This window comes from Bison bison, unplaced genomic scaffold, assembly GCF_000754665.1.
Source record: "Bison bison bison isolate TAMUID 2011002044 unplaced genomic scaffold, Bison_UMD1.0 scf7180017864365, whole genome shotgun sequence".
In the NCBI taxonomy this organism is placed as follows: Eukaryota; Metazoa; Chordata; class Mammalia; order Artiodactyla; family Bovidae; genus Bison; species Bison bison.
In genome coordinates this window covers 2659611-2665427 of record NW_011494937.1, presented here as the reverse complement: position 1 = coordinate 2665427, position 5817 = coordinate 2659611, and the positions used below count along the sequence as shown (strand labels likewise).

Sequence of the window (5817 nt, the reverse complement as noted above, 5' to 3'; positions counted from 1 at the left end):
AAACTTTTTTAGTGGTTGACCTTGGGCTTTCCATTTAGAACTAACCCACAATCCTATGTCAAGTAACACTTGACTTCTTCAGTGGTTGTACAGGTACCTCATACCAAACTATTCTCAATTCCCCCATCATATTTCACATCCACAAGGTTTTCATTAACAATGTTAATGTTGCTAATACTATTTTACATATTTTCATCTATTATATATGATAATATAAAAATTGTCTCTTCTAATCCACTTTCATCATTTGTATTCTTTCTTATGAATTTTGAACATTGCTTACAAAGCAGGTTGACTGACAAATACCCTGAATTTTTGTCTCAGAAAGTTTTTACTTCTTTATTTTTTAAAAGTAATAGTGCTTGATGTAGAATCTTATACAATTTTTTTTAATTTACTTATTTCTGGCTGCCTTGGGTCTTTGTTGCTGTGTGCTGGCTTTTTCTAGTTGAGTCGAGCGGGGACTACTCTCTAGTTGCAGTGCTCAGGCTTCTCACTGAGGTGGCTTCTCTTGTTGCAGAGCATGGGCTCTAGGGCATGCTGGCTTCAGTAGTTGTGGCTCATGAGCTTAGTTGACCTGAGGCATGTGGGATCTTCTGGACCAGGGATCAAACTGTGTCCCCTGCATTGGCAGGCAGATTCTTAACCATTGGACCACCAGGGACATCCCCTCCCCTCTAGATTCTTAAAATATACTCTTTGCCTTTGATTTTTCACTAGTTTGTATATCATATACTTTGTCTCCATTTCAGGTGTTTTCATGTTTAGTGTTCACTGAGCTTCATGGGTCTACCATTGTTGTCTCTGGCTCATTTTAGGAAAATCTCAGTGATTGTTGGTTATACCTCTGTTTCTTTTGCTTCAGTTACTTTCATTATATGTATTTTAAATCTCGTGTTTAAAAAGGATATGCTAAGGTTTCTGGATATTTTTCTTCTGTTTTTGCATTCGCTGGTGTAACTTTTTCCCCCCCCCAGCACAGACCTTAACAGAATATTTGTGGCATATTTGAGAAGCATCTTTATTTTCTCTTTCCTAGTTTTGGAGATACTAGTTTGCCCTTTGAAGTCACCAGTCTCATGGTTCTAGGAAGACTTTACTTCAAATTTTTTCATTCTCTTCTCAGGAGATTGGGAATCACCACTTCTAATGTCATAAACTCCAGACTGGAAGTTGGCCAGGCAGCAGCTAGGGTGTCTACTCAAGAAATACTAGGTCCTGCAATTGCAGAATGGAGACTTTATGTTGTTTTGGAGGAATCCACTGATGAAACCTTTAAATGGACAAATTCACCATCAGTGCATATGTACTTTAGTGAACACGCTTGCTATCTGTGGCTCTTATTATCCTTTCCTCAAGGGGACAGGGTTTGACCAGAAAGAGCTATTCTGGCTATTATCTCAGTGTGGGCTCTATAGTTTGGCTGGAAGAAGTTCTGAGGCACACGAGTAGAGGGCTTTTGTGGTCTCAGTTGTTATTCCTTTTTCTTCAGGTCTGAGCTCTAAGTTTAGAATAACTTCCCAGCTGCATGAAATTATGGAGAGAGAGGAAAGGGAAGAACACAGTCTGTGATCTTTATTAGACAACTTAAAAGCAAGGCTTCCCCACAAGAAGATTTACATTTAGTCGGGAACATTAGATTACTTCTGAAGGCCTGGAGGACTTTGGGACTGTGTGGCCAGGTGGGCTTTGGTAAAAATTTGATTTCTACAGGCCTCCTGGGTGCCCATGTTTGGTTTACTTCTACAGACATTAAAGAGCCAAGCCAAGGCACCTGAACTAGCTTGCCATATTCTCCTTAGAAAGTACCTTTGAGTAATAAACCTTTTTCTGTTGATGCACCTGACATCAGTGTTGACATCTGATCCCACTGGGTAATGATAAAACAGAAGGTAATGCACAGATAATGTGACATTATCTTCTGTGACAAACAGGTATTCAGCATAGGATATTTTAGAACATGAGGAAAGATATCCAAGTATGATGAGAGAAGAAAAACTCAGAAACCACCAACATGATCACAAACAGAGGAATGAATAGTGAAAATGATAAACAGTCTTAAAAAGAAAAAAAAAAAAAAAGAACACAACAACAACTGAGTGGATAGTTTCTGCTCCAATATGTAAAGAGCTCTGGGTGATCATTTGTTATCTTCACAACAATAAAAAAAAAGTTGAAAAACCTGAAAAGCAAGACCTGTTCTTAGATTCATGAGAGATTTGAGTACATGGCCAACAATGCTTCCCAAACCAGAGACAGACATAGAATTGTCAGTTACCTGGAGGTGAAACAGCTAGGGCCAGTAAACCTCAGGGAACATTTAAATTCGTAACTTGAATTTGTTGGAGATACAGATTGGACCAGCTTGAGATTTAAAACCTTTTGAGAATTCAGTCTCAGGGAACCCCTCAAATTTATGAATTTTTCCTTCAGGAGACCAACCAGGGCTGAATGATGGAAAAACATGTCTCTTTGTTCACGCAGGAATCAAGGGAAACCATTTTGATAAGCACTCAAAGTATTCTATTTCCTGGTTTTTGTTTTCTATGTGGACCACTTTTTTTAAGTCTTTATTAAATATTTGCAATATTGCTTCTGTTATTTTTTTATGTTCTGGTTTTGGCTGTGAGAGATATGGGATCTTAGTTCCCCAATCTGGAATAGAACCTGCACCCCAGCATTGGAAGTCAAAGTCTTAACCACTGGACCATCAGGGAAGTCTGTTCTGTTCCCTTTAATTCAGGCTTTCTCTTGGAACTAACTTTCCAAAACTTTATTTGAAATGGGACAGAGCAGTCAGACAACTCCCTGACCCTTCAGGTGTCACCCGTGACAAACAGGAAAGAATGAATACAAAGAACCTGTTAGGAGGCTCATAGTCCAGGGATTCTGTCCTGCCAAAATATTATAGGTGTAATCATAAGAGAACATTTTTCTACACCAGTACCATCCTATCGTATAAACAGAGCTCAGTATAAAAAGAGTGGATTAAAGCAGAGTTTTAAGACACAGACTACTAAAGATTGAGTTTCTAGATATACCCAAACACAGCAGATACACAAGGACACTTGGAGACAACATAAGGACTAGTAAAACGGGAACTTATAAACACCTATATTAGGAAAGCGAGCAAATTAACAGCCTAAATTTACACCTCAAAGAACTAGAAAAAGAACAAAAAGTATAAAATGAGAGGGTCTTTAAAATTACAAAGCATGGTGAAAAGAAATTAAAACAAGTGTAAATAAACGGGAAAACATCCCAATTTCATGGTTTAGGGAAGTTAATATAGTTGCACTGGCACTATTACACAAAAGGATATGAAGATTCAATGTAATACCTATCATAATGCCAGCTAACATCTTTGTAAGAAATTGGCAAGTGGCAAGCTGATTCATAGTTTTATATGAGTGGGGAAATGCCACGGGGGGATTAAAGGCTCAAAGCCAGCAAACGCCAACTATTAAAATGGAGCCAGACTATTACAGGTGGTGGAGTCACCTTTAGTGTCTGTGTTTCTGAACAAGGGTCCCAATTTGGACTGATCTGACAGATTTAAGACCCTGACGCCTATAAGGACATAAAACCCTATTATTTCAGGGTCGCCCGATATAGGCCGTCCTCGTGTGCTGTCCTTACTTGATTCATTTGGGAATTCAACCTGTGTTTCCCTGTGCCTCGGAGTTCAGAAAGAACTAGACGAAGACGTGTACTCAGGCAGCTCCCAGCTAGGAAGTTCCGCTTTAATGCAAATATCCGTTGCCGGGTCAGGACGCCGCCCGCCAACGGAGGCTGGTTCAGCAGACACCCAACCTCCTGCCCTGTTGTCACTCAAACGTGGGGCGTGGCCTCTCAAACAGTCCAATCAAGAGCCCCGCTGGGTAAGGTGGGTTGGGGAGACGTGCCATAGCGGCGCAGAAGTGCCCCCCTCACTCCAGATCTTGAGTCGCTGATGACATCTGCTTTGTCGCACTGTTTCTCGCGCTGTGATTTGCAGTGGTCGTGGGAGTCATAGGAGGGACTCGAGGAAACCTAGCAATGGTGAGTGGGCTGCCCCGAGATGTGGAGTCGGGGTGGAGAGTCTGGTCGGAACCGGTCGTGGCGAAACTCGGGTCTGCGGATGCCATGCGTGGATGTCGCCGCTCGGACTTCTGTCCCCTTTATCAATCAGCGTGGATGCGGGGCCGGCAACTGGGCCCCCGGGCGTCGAGTCCTCTCACAGGACGCACGGAGACTTGGCCCTTGAGCCCGCAGTCCCTCTGAGCAGCTCAGCGCCCGCAGCCCGGCGTCTTCCTCAGATTGTGAGGTTTCCACAAGGGAGGGTCATCAGGGAACAGTCGTGACTGCGTCTGCAGGGATTGTACGCGGGAGGAACAGTGCTCTGTGGAGTTCATCGTCTCTGGCTTCCCCTCCGAGGGCGAGGGACTCGTTTTCTTCAGAGTTTTACAAGTGGTTTTGTTTTTAGAACGGGGTCTCAAATCCACAGCTCTGCATCACCCCAACTTCCGTCCCCAGCCTAGCTCTGGCAATAAACCCTGAATTTCCAGGTCCTTCCTTTCATTCCCAGAGCCAGCTTCACCTTTCGGATTCACAGCATCATTATAACTCTGCGGTGCATTTCAAAGAGACCCAGTATTTTAACAACGTTTATCCTTTTCCCACAGAGCCATGGATGGCTCTTAAAGACTTTTTTTTTTTCATCTGTGGATATTTTATATGAGTAGAAAGCCGAGGAACCACATGGAATCACGTACGTTGTATGAAAACCTTTTGCCTCTCCCCGCACAAGGACACATGCATCCTGTGGGAAGTCTTTAGGGTGGAGTTTATTCCTTGGAAACTTCCACGACATTCTCATCTGTCAACACTGTCTCTCCCGAGGTTTGTCACCTTGAACAGATTTATTGATTTAAGTCTGTTTTCCAAGAAAGGAAAAACATATTTAATCAATACAGCTGTAAAGACAGTATAAAATAGTTTAAACAGGCAAGAAAGAGGTGACTTTGAGACAAAATAGAATATTTTTGTATTAATTCAATTTGTTAAGAATTTTGCTTTCACTCTTTCTTTCCCTGAACGTGTATAGTAAGTTTCTGAGGCCTGTGCTTACTTCTGGATGTTTTCAAATGAAACTGCAGGGCTTAGACCAAAAGTGTTCAAGTATAATTATTTACAGATGAATTTCTTGCCACAGAAATAGTAATTAACTGACATGTTTTATTCTGGATGGAATAGATATTTGGGGGTTTCTGCTTGAACTACTTGTGTGCCTTACTATTTTCCTTCCTCCTTCACACATAAACACTGGGTTTAGTTCAGTTCAGTTCAGTTGCTCAGTCGTGTCTGACTCTTTGCAACCCCATGAACCACAGCACACCAGGCCTCCCTGTCCCAGACTCCCAGAGTCCACCCAAACCCAAGTCCATTTAGTTGGTTATGCCATCCAACCATCTCATCCTCTGTCATCCCCTTCTCCTCCTGCCCTCAATCTTTCCCAGCATCAGGGTCTTTTCCAATGAGTCAGCTCTTTGCATCAGGTGGCCAAAGTATTGGAGTTTCAGCTTCAACATCAGTCCTTCCAATGAACACCCAGGACTGATCTCCTTTAGGATGGACTGGTTGGATGTCCTTGCAGTCCAAGGGACTCTCAAGAGTCTTCTCCAACACCACAGTTCAAAAGCATCAATTCTTTGGCGCTCAGCTTTCTTTATAATCCAACTCTCACGTTCATACATGACCATTGGAAAAACCATAGCCTTGACTAGACGGACCTTTATTGGTAAAGTAATGTCTCTGCATTTTAATATACTGTCTATG

General features: G+C 42.2%; 1 protein-coding gene across 1 annotated transcript in view; it reads left to right on the top strand.

The window, feature by feature from the left end:
- Nucleotides 1-3900: 3900 nt before the first annotated feature.
- The window catches only part of LOC104999907 (zinc finger protein 709-like), a 15150-nt gene continuing 13233 nt past the window's right edge, over nt 3901-5817 (top strand). Inside the window, exon 1 of the mRNA XM_010855533.1 lies at nt 3901-4041. The gene's annotated coding sequence lies outside the window, so the exon portion shown is untranslated. The remainder of the gene's footprint in view (nt 4042-5817) is intronic.